This window comes from Mastomys coucha, unplaced genomic scaffold (genome assembly GCF_008632895.1).
Source record: "Mastomys coucha isolate ucsf_1 unplaced genomic scaffold, UCSF_Mcou_1 pScaffold10, whole genome shotgun sequence".
In the NCBI taxonomy this organism is placed as follows: Eukaryota; Metazoa; Chordata; class Mammalia; order Rodentia; family Muridae; genus Mastomys; species Mastomys coucha.
This window is the reverse complement of record NW_022196892.1, coordinates 2,903,800-2,926,692: the sequence shown is the minus strand read 5'-3', so window position 1 is coordinate 2,926,692 and position 22,893 is coordinate 2,903,800. Positions and strand designations below refer to the sequence as shown.

At 39.6% G+C, this 22,893-nt stretch overlaps 1 protein-coding gene and 1 long non-coding RNA gene across 18 annotated transcripts in view; one reads left to right on the top strand and one right to left on the bottom strand.

Moving 5' to 3' along the window:
• Positions 1–22,893, top strand: part of Fhit (fragile histidine triad diadenosine triphosphatase) — a 1,878,988-nt gene that overhangs the window by 777,915 nt on the left and 1,078,180 nt on the right. The gene's annotated exons all lie outside the window — the stretch shown is intronic.
• The window catches only part of LOC116073128, a 57,171-nt gene that overhangs the window by 5,582 nt on the left and 28,696 nt on the right, over positions 1–22,893 (bottom strand). For both annotated transcript variants that reach the window (XR_004111685.1, XR_004111683.1), the window contains one exon: positions 13,629–13,798. This is a non-coding gene — a long non-coding RNA (uncharacterized LOC116073128). The remainder of the gene's footprint in view (positions 1–13,628; positions 13,799–22,893) is intronic.

Sequence of the window (22,893 nt, the reverse complement as noted above, 5' to 3'; positions counted from 1 at the left end):
TAGAACTAATTCTGTCTTTTTATTATTCTATTGCTGTGGCATGACATGACAACTCTTATAAAAGAAAGCATTTAATTGGGACTGGCTTACAGAATCATAAGTTTAGCCCATTATTTTCCAGGTGGAAATTGTGGTGGCGTACATGCAGAACTGGTGATGAAAAAGTAGCTGACATCTGGCTCTTTTGACAGCAGAAAGAAGAGAAAGCCACTGGGCCTGGCTTTTGAAACCTCAAAGCCACCCCTAGTGACACACTTCCTCTTCCAAAGCCATTCCTGTGCCAGCCAGAACACACTTCTTAAGTCTTCTCAAGTAGTGCTACTCCCTGATGACTAAGCACTCAAATATTTGAGCCTAAAGGGGCTACTTTTATTCAAACTGCCACAGCATATTTAACTATGTAATATAAATGCTGATATATATTTACTTAGAAATTACAATAATATGTAAACCTAATATGTATTATATGGTGATTGTGATAGAGACATTTTGGTAGAGACTGGTTGCTGAGAGAATTCACCCATTACCAGTATAGAAAGAAAGGGCAGGTGTACTGAATAGTTCTATGTCAACTTGATACAAACCAAAGTCATCTGAGAGGAGCGAACCTCAATTTAAGAAATGCTTTCATAATAGGGCTGTAGGCAAGCCTATAGAAAATTTTCTTAATTAATTGCTGATGGAGAACCTGGACTATAGCCCAGTGTATTGTAGGTGGGTCCACCCCTAGGCTGTGGTCCAGAGTTCTGTAAAAAACAGGCTGGGGAAGCTATGACAAGGAAGTCAGTAAGCAGCATTCCTTCATGGTCTCTGCATCACCTTCTGCCTCTAGGTTCCTGCCCTCCTTGAGTTCCTGTCTTGACTTCCTCCACTGATAAACTGTAAGTCAAATAAACCCTTTCTTACTCAATTTGCTTTTGGTCGTGGTTTTTCATCACAGCAATATTAACCCTAACAAAGACAGAGGCAAGCTTATTGAAAACATTACATAGAGAATGGTGGGTATGGCCATAATAGAAGGGACTCCAAGCAATGGGCTTGAACAAAGCTCTCCATTTTGGCAAAATCTTCTTACAGTGAACTATTTTGCAGGTAATTTCTCTGGGATAAAATTCCTACCATTCAAGTGAGGGCAGGTCTGTGGTCTGTTTGTGACCATTTTTTTTTTTTTTATTGACTATGAACTTTTGATATTCTGTTGTTCCAGCATTGGCCAGAAGAGATCTGAATTTTTTCTTTTTGGGGGACACCTTTGGGACCAGGATTATATTAGGGACCTGTTCCTTTTCTTGTCTCTCAATCACAGCGTTCTGTTCACAGTAATGTTTGTTAACCTGAGCCCAGTGATTTTGAATTAGGTTAAGACATCTCTGCTGAGCATGTTAAAGCCCAACAGTAACCTGAGTATGCTTGGCACTCAGAGGCTGAGGCAGGAGGATGTGAGTCCAAGGCTAGCCTGGACTCCTTCATAAGACTCTGTGTAGGAACAGAGGTGGGGAGAAAAGGAGAAGGGAAAGGAAGAAGGAAAAAAGAGAGGGAGAGAGCAAGAGAGAGAGGAGGCGGAGAAAAAAAGGAGGAGGGAAAGTGAGACAGTGGATAACAGAGGGATGACAAGCAGAGAGGCAGTCAAATTCACACCATTTTTGTTCTGGTCAAGAGTCACTCTTCTCCATGACTTAGATGAGATACCATACCCCGTTTATATACCTTTTAGCCCAGAGGTAGACCTTCCACATTCCCATTTTATGCATTGTAAATAACCACATGGACTATTTTGTACCCACTGACCAACTGTCTGCCCAGACTTAAACTTCAGAGACTTTACTTGACTCTCTTTTTCTGAAACCTTGGCTAAAACCACCTGATTGCAGAACTGTCTTTCTGTAGACCCTTCCTAAAATTAGCAGATCTCAGGGTAAAACAGGCTAGTTGTTCATTCCATGTTTCCATTCCACTTCTTGCTAGTCTTGTATGCTTCTCCCTAGTAAAGAAAACTCCTTTCCATCTAATCTTGGGGACATGTATAAATCTCAAAGTCAGAGCTGTTCCCAGATAGCAAAAGTCTCTTTCCCCCTTTTAAAGTCTTCACTTCAAATACTGGTCTCTCTTCATACTGATTTATAGGTATTTGACGTTTGCATTTCTTCCCTTGAAGCTTGCCCACTTTGTGTTTGAAGCACCTTCATGCTAGCCTAGAGTTCCATGTGTTGTTCCATGTGTTGCTCTCTCCTTAGTCATATGGATACCTTAGCTTTGTTTTCCTGTCTCTTATAAAAGGAATGTTTTATTTATATTTGATATCCTGTGACAATTGCCTTAGGGTATATTATATACTTTTTGAAAGCAGAGCTTCTTGTAAATAAGAGAAATGGAAATTGGAGACTTCTTTGGCTGATTTCATACGTAGTCTCTGATTGCCTGTCCCTGGCAGCATTAAGTCTTTGAAGTCATGGTTAATACTGAAGAGAGTGGCTGGGTGGTGGTGGTGCATGCCTTTAATCCTGGCACTTGGGAGGCAGAGGCAGGCGGATTTCTGAGTTCGAGGCCAGCCTGGTCTACAGAGTGAGTTCCAGGACAGCCAGGGCTATACAGAGAAACCCTGTCTTGAAAACAAACAAACAAACAAAAATACTGAAGATAGTGGTGATGGTGTCATCTCTGCCATGGTCAATGCACCAGTTCCCATGCTAGATCCTTCCTTCCTTCCTCCTTCCTTCCTTCCTTCCTTCCTTCCTTCCTTCCTTCCTTCCTTCCTTCCTTCCTTTCTCTCTTTGTATTTTGAGACAGGGTTTCTTTGCACAGCCCTTGCTACCCTGGACCATGCTCTGTAGACCGTACTGGCCTCAAACTCACAGAGATCTACCTGCCTCTGCTTGCCAAGTGCTGGAATTAAAGGCATGTGTGTATCACCACTGTGTCTTCTTTTATAAAATGCTTACCACAGAATTTGAGATGGGTACCATTCCCATCTCCTTTTGATTTCAACAGAAGGAACAAGAGGTTTGAGCAGGTTAAACAACTGGGCACATCCACGAAAGCTTTGTTTCTAAGCAGCCACCATAGTAATGTTCCCCTTGGAATTTTTCTTAAATATTCTGGAATATAGCTTTTGCAGGTCCTCTGTGTCTCCTTGGAGTGCCTAATGGAAAGTGATAGCTTCAGTTGGCTTTGCTTGTGTGGTTAGTGTTGGTCTCCTGGCAAAGGCAGAACTTGACTTTTAAAGGAATAATCAAAGCATTAAATCCATCTTCTTTCTATTGCATCCTTCTTTTCTTTGAGCTTAATGGTTATTTGTTGCTTATAAATATTTATTAATAAGGAAAAGAGTGTTTTTAGATCTACAATAGGTATTGTGTCATTCAAGAAGAAACATTTAAGTAACAGAGTTCCATACCTCCCACAAACTTTTATTTCACATCTCTACAGTTTTCGCTGAATATAGGTGATGTAAAAATTTTAGTCAGTAAGCTCAGACTCTCTAGACCACTGTATGGTAAGTGATTACTCGGTGGGTGCTGTAACTATTGTTGATGCTATGTTTAGACTTTCATTTTTCTCAAGACCTGTGTATATCAAAGACGTGTAAGTTGCATCTCTCTTTTCCTTCATGAGCAAAGTTTTCAAATGTTAGTTAGCAATGACAGATAATTCAGTCAGTGGTGTGTACTACTGAAGTGCGTTCTCTAAAAGATAGACTTTTATTAAGAGTGAGGCCATGTGAGATTGAGCCTCCTGTGCCTTTGGTTTTCTGTTTTTGAGAATATAATTAATGATTTTCTCACCTGATTTTTCATACAAAGAAAGAAAAATTGAAATAAGAAAATGTACAGTACAGAATTTCTGGAGTTCTCCAAATCTGGTCATTAATTTGGCCATAAAACTGAGGTATCAGCACGATTGGTGTTTTTATTCTATATGAATAAGACAGAAGCCTCTGGAGGCTCTATCCATTCTGTCACTATTCAGTTGACTTAAGATGCCAGGGCTCAGATTTTTTTTATTAATTCTGAATTTCTCAAATTATTATAATGTGAATTTATGTTCATTTTTTTTTTGGATGGAAAAAAACAAAGTTAACAAGAAAAACTTTTTTAGCCCAGAACAAAATTGAACCTTTGCGGTGGGTTCTGTCAGTGTTGCCCCTCTTTGCCCTCTGTCTGCCTCATCTACTTCATCTCCCTTGATTGCTGGGTGAACAGACACAGTCACTGTCCTGATTCTGTCACTGCCGCTGTTAGGAAGAAAAATGTGTCTGAATTTATGGAGATATCTTTTTTTTTTTTTCAATTGTGAGTATAAGGTGGTGAAAATTGTCTCCCAGAATCACGTCTCCATCTCTGATATGTCTCCCAGTGTTATCTACAATTCTATGTGAGGTGAGGTGTTCATATGAAATGCAACCGTTCTGGAAGAAACCCCTTCCCATCAAAACTCCAGAGCCACCATTTCTTCCATCAGTTGATGGTCTTTTCTCTGTCACAGGCTTTAAGTCTCTGCACTGTCCTGCTTTCTGCCCAGCCTTTGTTCACTTTCCTCCTGCAACCCTTCTCACTTCCCCTGCTGTGTTCACTTCCATATCCCAAGTTCAGGATCCTGTTATGTGCATTCACTCCGAGTTCCCTCCTCCTCTTCTGAGTATTTTAATAGGTTCCTAATTGATTGCCCCTTCTTTAGCTCCCCTAAGCCCTTTAGTTAATCTTGGAACAGTGCTCATACAAATTAAGAGCTTTAATTACTGTTTGATTTCAATTGAATATTATTGAGGAAGCCAGGCACCTATGTACAGATGGATGTCTTAGCATTGGTGCACATCTTCCGAGCAGCACCTGGGGAGCAGAGAGAAGTACCATTTTGAAGTACACGTGCCTATTTCTTCCATCTCCTTTGAGGTTCATTTCCTGTACCTCAGTTTGGTTTGTAATTAATGGAATAATCTTTGGGTTTTTTCAAACATTTTTTTTAAAGGAAAGGATCAACTCTAGGAAGTATAACTTATTAATCCTAAAAGTACTCATTCTTTATAAGATGAACATAATAAGAGGCATTTCTATTATATACTATGAACAGAAATAAATGTTCGATTGTCAGAAAATTAAATGAATAGCAGTATTTGAGGCATTTATTTTTCTTGAAATCTGAGATTATGGTAATTGCTTCTCTTTAAAATTTCTTTCAACTTAGCTCACTGTGATGTCTTTGGGATTGGTAGCTTTTGGACACATAAGCTATTCTTCTGTTTTGTCAGTAGAACTTTAGGAATGTTGAATATTGTTATGTTCCCTACAAGTAAGCAAAGCCTTAATAGTTGGAGGCAGGAAGGACTAGCCTGGTCTTTATACAAAAGCTTTGTAAGATACTTTGCAAACTGAAGAGAGGGCTTGGAGTTGGAAGAGATAAGTAGGCCAAAGAACACATCTGTTTAATTGATGAAACAGCAAGATGTGTTCTTGGTGTGCTATCAGGTTAACAAATTAGTAAGAACATAATCTGTTGATATCTAATTGATCTGATTATTTGGAATATGATTTCCCAGCTGATAACTCAACAGAGGAGTGCTCAGTGTCCATCCTGAACCTGAAGGCTTTTTCCCTGTGGCAGGAATGCACAGAGACTATGGAAGGGCTTTTTTGTTCCTGAGTAGTACTTACTTGATAGACGCAGGAGAGTCTTTTAGTAAACTTACTTCATTCAGCCTTGGGCTTGCTCAGTAAGCAGGCCATTCTACCTCTGTTTACCTCTGTCTTTTCAAAGGACTGGCAGGGCAAATTAACATGGGGCTTTGTCTTCTGACTTTGTCTTCTAAATCTACTCAAATAATACTGCCAAGCTCTTGCAGATAAAGAGCAAATGGCCTTTTTGGTAAGCTTTCTTGTAGCTGAGGGAGGATTTTATAAAAGTAGATTTTTAAAAACAAAAAACAAACAAAAACCGTAGGTAAGTAACAGCTAGCACTGTGCTGGACTTCGTGCTAATTATGTAATCTTACCTTCTCTGATTCACTTATGTGAATGCTGATACCCAGGAGAGCAGCCCAAATTCAGGAGAAGTTAAGAGAACAGCCTCAAGTCAGGTTCTTGATCATGATGCAGTCTCCATGCAGTCTCTGTGGGAGCTCAAAGCCACAGTGCCACCCCAACAACTCCGCAGAATATGCTTCTGCACAGGCGGTGATTGGGATTCTGAACTTTGAGCTCCTACAAAAATCAACAGTGGATTTCCTCAAAGATTCTCTGCTCTCTCCAGAATGGGAATACGAGAAAGCCTGACAGAAGGTGAGAGGGCATTGTGCATTTAGTACCTATCGAAGCAATCAGGGGTGTAGGCCTGGTCACCCCGACTGATTGATGATGTCTTCAGAGCTCTGTGCTCCCTCAGAGCTCAGTGATTGGTCTGTCAATGATGTCTTCATAAATGTGATTAAATTCTTATGAACAACAACAGATAAAACAGAGGGAAGGAAAGGAGAGTGTTTTCTACTTGAAATTAGTTAAAGGATTAAAAAACCCAGCAAACTGACTCCCAAGTGATCATAACAGGAGTCTTTTTCCTTCTCAAATTTTACATAAAATAACACCTAAATACTTTTAAGTGTGATGAATGTCCCATGATATTATGTAATATATCTATTTCTCCCACCTACAAATGGGAAGTTTTGAAGAGAATAGCCTTATTTTAAAACTTTCCTCTCTCACAGTTCCCTTTCCACACTAAAACCCAAGGTGTTCACGTATTGCCAAGCAACAAAACCAGGAGCAATTCACCCGAGGAGGTACTGCCCGTGAAGCCCAGCCTGCAGGGACTACCTGGCATACCGTGTTATTCAGGAACCATGGAACAATTCAGAACAGGGCTGGCTTGTGCTTGCTCCATGTTGGGAGTGCTATAGCACCCTTGTGTAGACTGAGGTTTTCCTCATGGGTAGATATTGCCACCGCAGTCTTTGAAAATGTGTACATAGCTGTTTGGTCTCTACTGGTCCCCTCACTGATTTCCTGGTAGCTGCTCTTCTCTTCCCTGAAGTCACCATTCCTATGTACCTGCCATCCTCCTCTATTATTTATGCTAAGGGGCAGAATCTTTGTCCTCTAGCTTTCTCAGGCCTTTGTCTCCGAGGGTCCATGGAGCTATTTTTTCTGCCAACTGACCCTCCTAACCCCACTCTTCACTTCTCTTCATTATTTTCCTTCACTTCTCAGCTCCAGTATTATTTCTTAACCGTTTGGGAATGGAACTAGCATTTAAAGGCTGAGCCACTTCTCCAGCCCTGTGCCATTTCTTCAGTAAGGTTACATTTGTATAGACACTGAGTGCCCCAAGCCTCACTTTAGTGGACTTGTCTCAGGTGTATCTTATGTTACTTTTCGGATAATATTTGAGGGAGGGAATAGAATGTAGCAATAGAGCTTCTAGACACTGAGACCATTCTTCTGGACTCAAACAAAACTCTGGCACTCAACATCTCTGAAGGATTTTGTGACTTAGTGGAGCCTCTATAAAATACCTATGATTGCTGTGCTCCGTTCTTATAATATGTTAGGGATTAATTGATAGAAGAATGAAACCCATAGGGTACAGTACATAAGGATCATAGAGAGAGTTTAGTGTCAGCTTGCTATTTAATTTAACCAATGATCACACTTCTGTGAGACTGAACTCTCTGGTTATAAGGGCTGTATGGATTTTGTTGCATAGAATCACACCTGTTCCTGGTATGATGCCTAACCCACTGCAGTAACTGTTTTGCAATTGTGTTATCCATGCCCTGGCCCACAGTCAGACAAACTGTAATCACTTCAATCTTCAGTTGAGTCAACACTTAGAGGTGGGCTTGTGCACAGGGCTTGGAAGAGGGCTCTTGGCATAGATGTTAATAGTTTTTACTTGATGGCTAGAATACATTATGTTTCACATTTTGTTGAAGGGCGAGCTTTCCTGTGCAGGATTGCTGGATTCTGACTGTCTTGTGAGCATTTGTTTCATGTCTACTAAACTCATGACAGTCCATTTTCATCTTTAGTATCCATTATTGGTTGTCATTATACATGGAAACCCTGTGCATCAAACAGATTGAAAGCAGAGCTGTTGTAACAGCATGGTTTGAGTGTGATCTCCAACCCTTAAGCTACCTCTCACTACCCCTTTCAGCCTTTGTCCTAACTCTCAAGAGCATTAAGCAAGGGACTGACTGGGAATGCCTAATGAGCAAATATGCGAGTATTCCAAAGAAAGCCATAATCTCCAACAACTAAATCTTGGTGGGCCTCATACTGAGTATTGACACTGTGGGCAGCTTAAGTATGTGTGATGTCCTGGAGAGTTGGAGCCAGGGTAACTTAGTATTCTTCAGGATACTCTGTAGTAAGCTCCTTTCATCTTAGAGAACAGGGACACAAACTGTGATGGAGAGAAGAAAGCAAGCTTAGCCACTTTCTTAGTTACTACATGTCATCTGGCTGAGTGGCTTAGTATGGAAACAACTCCATAGGATGCTATGGAGTTTATCTGTCCATGACAGGGGAGAAATCACAATAGGTAATCTTGACAATGTCACAGAATATATACATATATTGGGTTTCTAGGGCAGGGAGGTGGGTGGGTGGAGGAACACCCTCATAGAAGCTGGGTATGGGGGAATGGCATAGGGGGTTTCCGTGAGGAGGTGAAACCGGGAAAGGGGATAACATTTGAAATGTAAATAAAGAAAATATTCAATAAAAAATAAAGAAAAAAAGAATAATAGAACTAAAATTTTAACACTATATGAACATATCAAATGGAAAGTTACAAATAATATTTAATATTGAATAATAATAACAGACTACTTGATAAAATAATCAGACATTTTGTTACTAGTAGGACTAGCTCAAAAATTTTAATTTTTACTGAGAAGCTAGATCATTAGATTGTGCAGAATTTAATGGAAAAAATAGAAGTTTTTTTCTTTTCTTTTCTTTTCTTTTCTTTTCTTTTTTTTTTTTGATGTTAAGGGAAGTTCCTCAAAGAATGGATTCCTCTGCCAGTGTTGTTTTATATATATATACCTTTTTGACATTTTAAAAAAAGTTAAAATATGTTTCCTTTAAATAGAGCCCTAAGTTTGGGACTGATGACTAAGGAAACCTTAGATTCTTCTCTTACATAAGGTGTTTCACTGTTTCCAACATGAATTTTCTTCTGAACAAGAAAAGAAAAATATTTAGCTGATAAGTGCCATCTGGCTTTTAACTTGGGGAAACTGTCTTCCAGCCTGCATCTATTTTAGAGCAACTATTGGATCAGAATTCCAATGAATCCAAGTCAGTTGATTCAGAATTTAAACTTTAATGCTTTGGGGATTGTAAATCACAGCACATATGGGATGATACATGTTGGGGGAGAAATGGGTCTTTCTGGGCCACATGTAAAATTAAAGCTGCCTGTATTCTGTGTTTATTGCATGTATTTATTTTACCAAGGTTGGCCTGAATAAACAGTTCTTACTATGTTTCCAGTCTTATCACTGAGTTTTAAAATTAAAAAAAAATTGATTTATCAAACTAACATGAGTTTTAAATGCTCAATAATATTCATGGCTCTTCTTGTGATTTTTGCATGTCTAGTTTTAGAAAAACAGCAAATAAGTAATCACAAAGTGTTTCCTTTGAAGTTCTGACTCTCTGGCTGAGGAAATGGCTGGCTCAAGGAGTATGGTGCTCACAGAGGGAGGGTCTGAGTTCAGATCCCAAGAACCCACATGAAACTGGCTACAATAGTGAGTATCTACAACCTCAGTACTCTTATGAGATGAGAGGGGGACAAGAGAATCTTCACAAGCTGTCAGAGCACCTAGCCTGCCATCTTATGATTCTCAGGGTCAGTGGTTGTTCCAAGGAGGGAAGACTCTTCATTCCTCCAGACCTTTATCTTTTGACAAGGGATAACATTTGGACAATGTTTTTCTTAACTAGGGCAGCTTTCTATGTGGATCATGATATGTTCTGATGTATTTACTCCTCCAATAAAAAGCACGTTGAATAGCTAGCTATACCTTTAGAAGGAGTTCAGGTCCATACCTTGGACTTCCCTGAAAAGGGCTGTACAGATCAGGGGTCTCCAGCTATTTGACTGTGAAATATTCTAAAGGAGTTTTATTCTGTAGATTACAACTTGATAGTGAGACTCTTGTCTGGTTGACAGTATGGCCTCATACTAGTGACTTTCTTCAATGACATGTCATAAACTCCTCTTCCCTATAGCACTCCAATACATTTAAACATTTTAGAAATTAGGATGCAGTTTATAATGACAACATATGTCTTCTTATTTCTTTCCTTTATTTATTTTTCTTTTTGTAATCTAGGAAGGCTATTAGAAATTGAAGGTGCCTTAGAATTAAATGAATTATTAAATAATGCAGTATTTAATTCTAATTTATTCATTAAATTCAGCCTAATCCACAGCAGCCTAGTATTAAGTCAAAATAATTGAGTGAGAAGAAAAAGGCTATTTTGTTGGAAAATTGTTTACAACTTTATAACGAGCTTTGTTTTGTAGACTTCATGGAATCAACAGAATCTGGTTTTTTGTTTGTTTGTTTGCTTGTTTTTTGTTTTTGTTTGTTTGTTTGTTTTTTGTTGTTGTTTAAATCCATTGTATATGGTTGGCTTACTCTGGTTCCAGCCTAATACTGAATGGTTTAATAACTGATTCTTTGATAGGTATTATGACCCATTTTAGAGTTGAAGAAAATCACAGTCAAAGAGGCCTGTGATTAATTCACTTTGAGCATAGGATTTTAGCAGAGTATCATCTGCCACTCTCTTCTGTTAAATTATTTACTTGTATGTATCTATATCTTTATATTCTGACACATTATAATGATTCCCAGAAACATAATTGCTAGACTATCCCTTCAAACTTTTAGAAGCAACCCATTCCTCTACCCAACAATTCACCAGCGCCATGTGCTAGATTTATTTTAAAGAAGGATGAAGACTAAGATATGCCTGTCTTTCTACCAGAGACAAAAGTGCACAAGAGGGCACTCTCTCCCAAATGATGCCCACCCCTGTTGGGAATTCTGGCACCGGATGGTGGGTAACAGGGTATGTGCAGAAAGTAAATAGAAGCCCAATGAAGGCTGTGCTGGAAGTGTGTACAAAGGCCATCACACGCCACCACTCATATGGCCTTCTGACTGTGCTTAAGACCTGCTTTAAGAATAACCTCAATGCTCTGTCACAGGTGTACTTGGACATGCTAGCTGTCAGCAGCTCCCAGCATTGACAGCAGTATAAACCTGAGTCCCTCTAATCTGCTGCAAATAGCTGCCACCACCTTGATCTGGGCTAATCATAGGAAGATGGCAGTAGTGTTATAAAGTTTTCTGTGCTACAGGTTGATGTCACCATTAATTTTAATAGCTGAGATGAAGTAGATTATGGGGAAGTCTGTTTAAATGGTGACATCTTTGGGGCTAGAGACTAAATAAGGTACTACAGTAATTAGTGGTTTTGTTTGTTTGTTTGTTTGTTTTTAAAGAAGGGACATGATGCTCCCTGAAGTGTGACTTTGCAGAACTGACAGTCATGTTCCAGGTGAACATCAAATATAAGAACAAGTCTTAAACGGTCTTGAGAAATGGCAAGGAGAGTGGGATCTGCATGCTCTTGGGCTTTGGTGAGAAATGGCGGATCACCTTTACTTCTGGTGATTAAGACTGAATAAAAATGAAGACATGGCTGCATCTAGGTATGGTTTGTAAGACCCTGTTGAGCCTTAGCTTACCAGAGACCCCCTGAGTGAATCACATGGAGCCTGATTGACGCAAAGAGCATGAGGATTTTTATTCCAGTGCACTGGGGCCATCCCAGACCCTAAGGAAAGGAGGTGATGACCCCTCACAGCTTGTTCAATGAGCTTTTATACAATTTTCAGGGCAGCAGCCATTAGACACAATGTGATTGGTAGAACAGTGTGGCTTTTTAATCTGATTGGTCTTTAGGGAATGAGGTGGCAAGGACTTCCCTTGTCTGAAGATGGGCAAAGGTCCACCCTTCGGGATGTGTCCCCACCCACAGGTTGTTTCTTACCCTGTGATATGAGGGATGTTAATTAGCCTTTCCCTTCCTGAGAGTTCTGCTACCTTCCTAAAGTTCCTGAGCTTATCTTATTAAGGAAATTCCTGGCCTCTCGGTGTTTTTCTGAGATGTCCCTGTTTACTTGGATCTTATAGGTTCAGGAGAAGGCTTTTATTGTAAATATGAGGGAAAATTCAACCAGAAGCATTTGTGAGAGTCCACAGATGGCCAGTAGCATAGACTGGATCATGAAAGAGGAGGGAGAAGAGGGAAGGGGAAGAGAAGAGACCAGAAGAGAACAGAGAAGAAAAGGGAAGAGAAAAAGACCAAAAGGAAAAAGGGGATCAAGAGAGGACCAAGAGCCAGGGAGCCCCATGTAGCCAAAGTGGCTGAGGTTAAATAGGAAAGATATGCTGGAGGAAGGGGAATGAAGCTCGGGAGCTGGAGGAGTTTATGGAAGTGAGTAGGGATAAGAAGAACTGAGAAGCCAGAACTCCAGGTAACAGGTACTTGAGATGTGGAGAGCCTGGTGGTCAGCATCCCCTTTGATGTGTTAAATAGTCAACTCAGTTGGACATTTGTCCTGGATTTCTTTGAGACCTAACAAGGACTAAGGCAACCATAGGCTGTTACTCTTAGAGCTTGAGTTAAGTAAAATAAAGAAAGGAAAGGAGAGAAAAAGGAAAAGAAAGAGAAAAAAAAAGACAGACGCATTTAAAATATTTATGCCTGTAAATATTTAAATGGCATGCTCTGTGTTTTATGTTGTACAAATCTACCTCTGAGACAACATTATCCTGCAGCAAATCTGTATCTGATCAGATGTGAGTTAACTGGGTCTGCCTGCCTTGCCTGGGCAGTTCTTTTCATACTCCAGATCACTGGCAATGTCTTTGTGTACAAGATATCCTGTGTATTTTCTGGATTAACAGACTAATCAGCTTATTACAAGGGTCCATTCACTTTTTGGATGCAGTCATCCTAGTGGTTAATGGTATTTTATTAGGACCATATTTGATAAGCACTTTTGACGAGTAATGCATTTTCACCTCTTTCAAGTAAATCTATTAAAATTCTTTCCCATATGAATTTTCTCTCAGATACCAGCCATCTCCTAGAGCCTTTCTTTCAATGGATCAACTTTTATTAAAATAAATCTTGAATGTGTGGTCACTACTACAAGTAAAACAGGGCAGCTGTACTCAGTATTCCCTACTTAGGCAAGATAATCATTTGCTTCAATGATATCTTCCAGACAGATGGCATAGCCCATGTAAAATGGGTATTTACTCTTTGCAATTGTTCCTGCATCATATAAACAACACTTTAAGAATCATGGTTTCATTCTTAAGGGCATACCTAATGTTTAGCAGTAGAAGGCCAACACGAGACAAACGAGACATTGGTGTGTGCATATGTGTGTGTGTGTGCATGTGTGTGTGTGTGTGTGTGTGTGTATGCATGTATTAGGGTTTCTGATTTTGAGTTTTAATATGAGAAATCCTCTTCAACAGTTTCATATGTTTTCAACTGGAGAAACATTCCAGAATGTTGTTTGGTGGCACTCACCAGAGTAATAGAAGCAGATTTCTGGTTGCTTTCTCTTCACATCAGACTGAAGAGATGATTGCAATAAAGGAGCGTCTCTGTGCCAAGATGTGATATAGCAAATGACTTTATGGATGAAGAGGGTAAGGATCACCATCAGCATAGCAGCACAGTTGGGGTTCCCGTGTGATCTGGCATGGAGATAAAACAGTTGCTTCATAGAATGCCTCATTTTACCCTGAAAGTCGTTCTTGAGCAATAATCTGGTTACATATTTTTTCCTCCTAGAGTTTAGATACACTTTACCCACAGGTTCTTCTTCTCTCCCAGCACCTTCTGCTCATTCAGAATGAATTCTTTTTTAGTCTTCCTATGAACATCATTTATATATGTCATCCTGGCATATACTCTGGTGTATAAAGTATTAACATCTTGTTATGAGATTAATGGCAGCTGGTATTCAAGGTATCTATGCTAAGTGTTGGATTGGCCATTCCCTGAAAAGCTCCCCATTGTCACCTCCTTTCATCCTCACAAACTCTTTGTGGTGGGGACTTGCTTTGCTTCTGTTATGTAGAAGGGGATGAAATTTGTTGGGGATAATGCTTAGTCAGTCAACAGGTACTCCAGAGCAGGAGTGAAGATTAAAGAGAAAAAAGACAATTAGGCAACATTGTAGTGTGATGCCAGTCAATTCTGAGACTGAAGGCAAATTTAATTTTTCTAGTCTGCTTTTATATCACTTTAATTACATGCAAATATTAAGGGTGAACAGTACAATTAGGAACTAGCAAGGCTAAGCAAAGCCCTGTGATTACTCCTGAGACAGTTGTTTAAAAGACCAAAATACTTGAGCCCACTTCCTTGTCCGAGCCCAAAATCTTGCCTGAAGCCCACTTCTTTGTGCCACCCTAAGATTAAAATTCCTGCCTTAACCTACTTCCCTGTTGTAGCCTAAAGTTAGATTCTTGCTGAAACTTACTTCCTTATCATGGCCAATGTCAGATTCCTGCCTGAATCCCATGTCCTTGTCCTTGGCCAAAGTCACATTCTTGCCAAGTGGCACCCCAAAAGGCTCTCCACAGGATAACACACCTAAATCCAAGGTGAGATTGCTAACAGGTATGATGGGTGGCAGACTTGCCCTGAGGCAGCTTTTCTGATTCTTTTTTACATCATTATTTATTTCTAGTTCCTGTCTTGGTCAGTTAGCTGCTGGAGCTGTCTGCCTCTGTCTAAACAGATTCTTGGTGGTTCCTGGAATGGAAGAGGGAGTGGAAATTTGCAGAGAACAATTGAGCCAAGTTCAGCCACTGTGCAGAGCTGATTCTGAAAAGTAGCTACCTTGGAAGTGCTTAAAAGTGAAACAATGTATTAACTGAATATTTTTAAAACAAACCCCACTCATTTATGTCTATAGAAATTTGAACCTACAGGGCTGGGGTGACACTTCAATACAGCACATGCCTTGAAAGCATGAGAATCTCCAGTCCGCTCTGCAGAAGCCATGGGGAAAAACACCAATAAAAAATAACCCATGTGCCATGTTGGGGAGGTGGAGGCAGGTGGATTTTTCGAGGCTCACTGGTCAGCCAGCCTCTTCAAGTTAGAGACCCTATTATAAAAATCTAGATGGATGGCAACTGAGAGACAACAGCAAGGCTGATCTTCTCACCTCAACAGGTATCTCCATACACATTCAGAACCTGTGTGGGTGCGCACACACTCATGTACCTTTTGTATGTGTGTGTGTGTGTGTGTGTGTGTGCACAGATATGTGCATGAAAGCATACACACACACACCGGGGAGAGAGAGAGAGAGAGAGAGAGAGAGAGAGAGAGAGAGAGAGAGAGAGAGAGAGAGAGAGAGAGAGAGAGAGAGAGAGAGAGAAGGAGAGAGGGAGAGAGGGAGAGAGAGGTGGGTGTGGAGAGGGAAGAGTAGAAATGTAAAAATGTAAATTCTTCTGTCTTGTTTTGCCATCCTTCTGTGGACACCAATAAATGGACTGTATTTAAAAGGTGTCCATAGAAGAGTGGCAAAGCCAAGATAGGAGCATTCACATTTAAGTTCTACAAGGTAGTTAATTAAAAAAAAATCTTGTCAGGCATAAAATAATTTAACTGTTCATATAGCATATAATTATATCACTATGCACAAATCTCTGTTACTATAAGTTGGATCATAAGAGCAAAGTGTCAAGTCTTTTTAACAGTGACTATTTTTATTTTAGTATTTTCTAAATACAAATTTAGCTTATTGCTTGAAGTTTGTAAACTTTTGACAAATCTTTACCTTGCTTGAAGTTTCAAATTTTTCATGTAAACTAAAGTGACTCCCTGTTCAGTTTTAGTAATGGTAAGTCACCTGGGTCCTCATATCATCTTTAGATGATTAGGACCCCTGTATTTTCATCCTTTCAATGTTTCTTGTTTTACATTTTCATGTACTTAGAATAAATACTATTAATGTAATATACTGTTAATAAAAAACATAAAAATAATAACTCAATTAATTCCAGACCATTTTGATTAAAAATATGTGCTAACTCTTGAGGAATCCCATGTAGGTTTATATGTCTGAACAGAGAGCGGCTGTGGAAAATAATAATGTAAACAAGGTTTTGGAAAGAATATTTAATCATCTCAAGAAAGGCCACCTTTCCCATGAGCTCCAGCATCTTAGCAGCATCCCTCAGCAGCTCCAGACTGATGTGCTAATTAGTAACCACTGCTTTGAATGCATTACATTGGGTGCTTTCAATACCTTTGAAGACTTTTCCTTGGTCTGGCAAATCACAGTGGCTTTTATTTCTTTCTGTGGTGGTAGAGATCAAACTTAAGGCCCTTATATGCTAGACAGTTCTCTCCCACTGTCCTCTTCCTTAGGTATCTGTTATGCCAGTGTCTCTTGTGGAATCCTTCCTTAATAAGCAGTAATGTTGTACTTAAAAAAACTAAATAAACAATCGAGTCCTCTTGTGCATGTGGTTGAACTTCCCTAAGCCTCTGCTCTTGCTTCTGTAAGACAGGTTAGTTCTCAGTCCCTTCCAAGACTCACTGGCATGAGACTGGCGCATGGTTAGTCACTGGTGTACGGTCTAGGAAGGTTACTAGTTCTTAGCCTGTGAATTGCATATTACTGATCAGTTTGGCTGCAGCTGCCTTTTCTAGACTTTGGCTTATAACCAGAGTTCATTTATTCAGTTTCTGAAATGAAGACAGTGAAGAGCATCGCCCACCCTGTCCAGGTTTGGACGCTTATTTATATAAAAATTCCACAGAAATATAGATATAAGACTATGTGTGATTGATTTTACACTGAGCAGATAAACTAGAAAACCGAGCACCTTTACATCTCACTTGGAGGTTTAGCCACTGATCTGTGCTTGAGATTAGGAGCCGGGTGTTTCTATATCCTCCTAAGCATGAAAAGTGTATCTTTCACTAGTCATCATGGTTAACAGTTGTCTTTACCAAACCTGCAGTTTACTCTTTCCTGCCGTGTCAAAGCATAAGGCCTATACTCTGAAATGTTCAACATCCTTAGTCATCAGGGAAATGCAAATCAAAACAAACCCTGAGATTCCACCTCATACCAGTCAGAATGGCTAAAATCAAAAACTCAGGTGACAGCAAATGCTGGTGAGGATGTGGAGAAAGAGGAACACTCCTCCATTGCTGGTGGGATTGCAAGCTGGTACAACCACTCTGGAAATCAGTTTGTTGGTTCCTCAGAAAATTGGACATAGTACTACCTGAGGACTCAGCAATACCACTCCTGGGTATATCCAGAAGATGCTCCAACATGTAATAAGGACACATGCTCCACTATGTTCACAGCAGCCTTATTTGTAATAGCCAGAAGCTGGAACAACCCAAATGTCCCTCAACAGAGGAATGGATACAGAAGAAGTGGTATATTTATACAGTGGATTACTACTCAGCTATTAAAAACAATGAATGAAATTCTTGAAATTCTTAGGCAAATGGATGGAACTAGAAAACATCATCCTAAGTGAGGTAATCCTATCACAGAAGAACACATATGGTATGCACTCACTGATAAGTGGATATTAGCCCAGAAGTTCTGAATACCCAAGATACAATTCACAGACCACATGAAGCTCAAGAAGAAGGAAGACCACAGTGTGGATCCTTTGGTCCTTTTTATAAGGGGGACCAAAATACCCATGGGAGGAGATATAGAGACAAATGTTGGAGCAGAAACTGGAGGAAAGGCCATCCAGTGATGGTCCCACATGGGGATCCATCCCATATACAGTTACCAAACCCAGGCAGACACTATTGTAGATGCCAATAAGAGGCTGCTGACAGGAACCTGATATAGCTGTCTCCTGAGAGGTTCTGTGCCTGACAAATACAGAAGTGGATGCTCACAGCCAACCATTGGACTGAGCACAGGGTCCCCAATGGAGGAACTAGAGAAACAACCCAAGGAGCTGAAGGGGTTTACAGCTCCATGGGAGGAACAACAATATGAACCAACCAGTATCCCCTGACCTCCCAGGGACTAAACGACCAACCAAAGAGTACACATGGAGGGACTCAAGGCTCGAGCCGCAGATGTAGCAGAGGATGGCCTTGTGGGACATGAACTAGAGGAGAGGCCCTTGGTCTTATGAAGGCTCAATGCACCAGTGTAGGGGAATGCCAGGACAGGGAAGCAAGAGTGGGTGTGTTAGTGAGGAGGGGGAAGGGGCATATTATAGGGAGATTTTCAGAGGGAAAATGAGGAAAGGGGATAAAATTTGAAGTGTAAATGAAGAAAATATCTAAAAATAAAAAAAGAAGAAAAAAAGAAAATGTTCATTTACACAATGAAAAAAAAAAAAAGAATAAAAGAAGCTCAAAAATAAAAGAAGTCCTAAATCAAGCCTCTCCATATACCCTGGTTAACATTGCAAGGTGTTTACAACCAAGTTGAGGAATCCATGCGTTGGATTTCAGATGCTATCTGATGACTTTCTTAGTCTTTGGGTTTGGAGGAAACTCACAGTTTCTCAATTCATTCCAAAACTGTTTACCTGATATTCATAAGAATATCAAGGCATGCACAGAGGTGGTAAAGAATATTGATGGGGCTAACAATAGCCCCAAATAATTTGGCTCTGGGTCTGCAACTTTGCAACTCTCCATACTCACAAGTCCTAATTGGTTTGTAGGATTATAAACAGATGTAGATTTTTCTACTGGAAAATTCATTTCACAGGATTTTTTTTTTTATAGAAACATGTATTTCCATGTAGTAGAACTATGGAATAATAATAATAGTAGTAATAGTAACAATAATAATAATAATAATAATAATAATAATAATAATTTATTGTTGTTGTTGTTCGCTGTTATTTAGGCAAGCTCCCACCCATGGACCATGGTGGAGCCAAATTCATTCTCTCCTTGAATCTTGATTACTAAGCATTTACCATCTATCCTAGCTTTTAATTAATTATGTTTTAGACTTGTTTATTTTTATTTCTGTGCTGTGTGTTTTGTCTGCACCATGTGCATTTCTGAATCCTTCAAAGACCAGAAGGGAGGATTTGGATCCCCTGGACCTAGAGCTACAAATGTTGTGAGCCATCATGTGGATGCTGGAAATTCTCTTGACTATTGGGTCATTATTTCTTTATTTAACTTTTTTATTAACAAATATGTACCTTTTGCCAATATTTAATTTAAAATCTTATTTATTATTCAAAATCCATGTTATCGTTGCCTTCAGTCCTGGGCTAAGAACTCCAGGATCCAAGTTTCTGTCATACAGTGTACCAACACCAAACGGTTACAAGTGCAGGTTTTGAGTTTTTCTGTTTATAGAGTCTGTTTGACCAGTCTGCAAAGTCTTCCCTTAATAACAGAGCCCTACATCATCTATGTAAGTTAAGTGCAAACCAATGCCTTCACTTTTCCTAAGAGCCCACATAAAGCATCTTATATGTTATAGAAATTGTCTTTGGAATCTTTTTAGACTTTTAAATTTCTACAAAAAAATTAGAGTGATCAGGTTACTACCTCCTCTGCTAATGCTCCTCCCTCCATGATGCCTTTATTTTTACTCCATGTTAAGTGCAGCGCTTCCTAGATTGATGTAAGCTCTTCTCTCATGCAGTAGCTCCCTATTGATCATCCTTTTGCATGTCAGGGATTCTTAGACTTTCTCTAGGCATCTGAGGGCTGACAACTGACTTCTGGTTTCACAGTGGATCCTATTCCTATGGTTCTCACAGGACTATTTAGAAAGTCTTGGGTTGGAGACAGCAGAGTTTCTAAGGAGTCCTACATGTGAATCACCTTGCCAGCCCCTTTCATTTGTGATGATGAGCCTCCTCAGATCCAAACTCCCATGAGACTAGAATGAATTACATAATTTCCATTTTATAATATATCACAATGTAATATATCAGTGACTTCTTTTGACTCCAACATGGCATGCCTGTTTTTGAATAGATTTTTCTGAATAATTTTGAAATAGCAAAATTGTTCTGAATGGGAAAAAGTAAAGATACATTTTAACTTTTTCATTGTTTTGTCATTCTGATAGTTAAGGTCAAGTGGTATCTAACAAAATCTACTGTGATCCCACTGCACAAAAATAGCTGTTCACATAGCTTTTGAAATGTACAGCCTACTTGACATTTCCCCATGTATTCAAGCATAGTGATGTTTTCCTTCTCAGAAATGCATTCCTAGATATTCCTGTCTTTGTGCTGCAATGGTACAAAGAGTCCATGCAGCAGAATGGTCAATAAGCACAGGCCTTGGAGTATCAATGGGCTTCTTTGTGAACTCTGATTTATCCATTATGCTCTATGTATACTTGGCTTTTGGTAAATTGCTCAAAGGTTCTGATACCTGATCATTTTGTTACAATAGCCTTGATCAGGGTTTTGTTGATGCCCATTAACAAAAAGCTATTTCTTCCTGGTCAAGAGAATAAAATCTACATCTTGCCTGGGTAGAGAACGACTTTCCAAGCTACGCAAAACATGAGAATTTATCCAGTTGGATCTGTCAATCACCTTGCAAAATCATCACCCCTTAGGAAGTGGATTCACCTAAATGCCTCCCATTCACCTAAGATGAGGGAGTAATTATTCTCTTCGTGAGGTCATGTGCTTTTCTTCCACAGAACCATTGTTCTGTCCAGTTGCTGCAGAGCTGCCACTGAACACACTGAAGTCTGCCCCCATTCTGAGTGCTGACTTAGACAGGCATAACTCTCACTCTTTCTCCATTTATGTCTTTCTTTGCATCACTGACCAGGGCCCAAGTATGCTTTCCCTGGTACTTGGGAGCTTTGTTTGTTTGTTTGTTTCTGAAACTACTACCTTCTTCTTGCAGTGTGAATGCTCGCTGAACCTCTGTGCCTAACTCACAAAGGCGTGGCTTTTTCTCCTCTTTTCCCATTGCCTTCCTCAAAGCACCTGTAAAGGTTTACAGCTTACCTGCCCCACCAGTTCTTTGCTTTAAAGTCGAAGCAAATAGTCCTCCAGCTTCCTTTGGAGTCCATCTGCAAACTCTCTTATTTGTGAATTTGAAGAGGGACCCAAATTTTCCTGGCAACACATTATGGACAACAGGTTTTGAGAACAATTATATTAAAGATGCACTATCACTATCTTGATATCAAGGTGCTCCTGGTATTGAGTCCAGTTTGTTTTTGTTTTTTTTTCTGTTTCAGGTTTATGACCCTTGGCACTTTTGACAAATGAATTTCTGCTATGACATGAGTCATTGCCTCCTCCTGCTTCATCTCAACACTGAGGTGCATTATGGGAATACTACAGGAGTCATTTCATTCTTCTTGTGTGTGGGTTTTTCTTCCTCTCTATCCTACTGCATCATCTACTCTGTCCTTTCCCCATCATTATAAAAACCCACTGTTTTCTCCCCAGATGATTTGGTCCAGGAAAGCATAGTGGGTTTCACATGCTGCTTTGGCACACACATGCTCCTTTTTATCCATTGCTTTCAGAGACATAGATGGTGTATGCCTCCCTGTGTGTGTATGTGAGTGCATGCATGCATGTACATGTATGTGTGTGTGTCTATGTGTACACACGTGTATAATTGTCTACAGTGTGATTATTTGGTTTTCTCACCATCTCTCATATACACATTCATCTTACAACTGAAGAATCTCTGAAGTGTTTCACATGTGCCTGCATCATGAAGTAGCTTGCTTCATTCTACTGAGGAAGACTAAGGCTCACAGTGTGACTTTTTTTCCTTCTAGAGGATAGAATATTCTTTTCATTTTTCTATACTTTGTGAATGTTCACTACAATACAGGTTTACATTATGAAGTTTCTTTTTCTGTTTTTCTTTGGTTATTTTTGAGATACCCTCTCATAATGTAGCCATGGTGCTCCCTATTCAGATTCTTCAGCCTCCTCGTTCTGGGAATGCATCACTACTTCCAGTAGCAGTGTGATGTTTCTACATGATAATCATATTTTTGTGCCTCTTCAGAGACACATGTTCTACACACAATAGCAGCATGGAGAGAACCAGACCCCTGGTGAGACCTGGAACTTTCATCTCCCCCCGCCCCACTTTTTGTTTTACTTTAAGTCATAGACCTTTATGGAAGCTTAGTCACTTGAAAAGAGAAATGGACCAGGCACTTAGTTTCCAAGATCTAGGAAATTATGTGAAAGGATGGGACACTTGGATGGAAACTTCTTAAGCCTATGGTAACTTATACTGTCTGTGTATATCAACACAAAATGAGTTTCCTGGCAAAGCTTCATAAACACATTTCAACTAGATATAAAGATTTTATAAACCACATTCTTTGTGAGATGTTCCAGGGAAGAATCACAGCCCCCAGGATGTCATTAATTTTATATCTAGCTCATATTTTAAAAGCAGCTAGAAAAGGCACATATCCATAATCCATAGTTACATTAGTAAAGTGTGGGGAATATACAAGTAGACATTAAAATGATCAATGTAGTCCAAGAGGCCAGTAAAGTCATATGGCTAAGAGCTTTTGATGGAACGTCCAGGGACCATGTTTCAAACTGACTCTCTACTACTTGCCTAGCCTTGACTAAATTCCTCATCTATGCTGGGCTCCATTTTCCTCATCAACAAAAATTAGGATTTACCTTACAGATTTGTTGTGAAGATGAACACACTTCGTATAGTATCTTTGGCATGGTGCCTTGTACTTTTAGGAAATTCTGTCTTTTCTCCGTTGTTAATACACTTTGTTGCAGTATACCATGCAAAACTTTTTTTTCTTTTTTTTTTTTTTTTT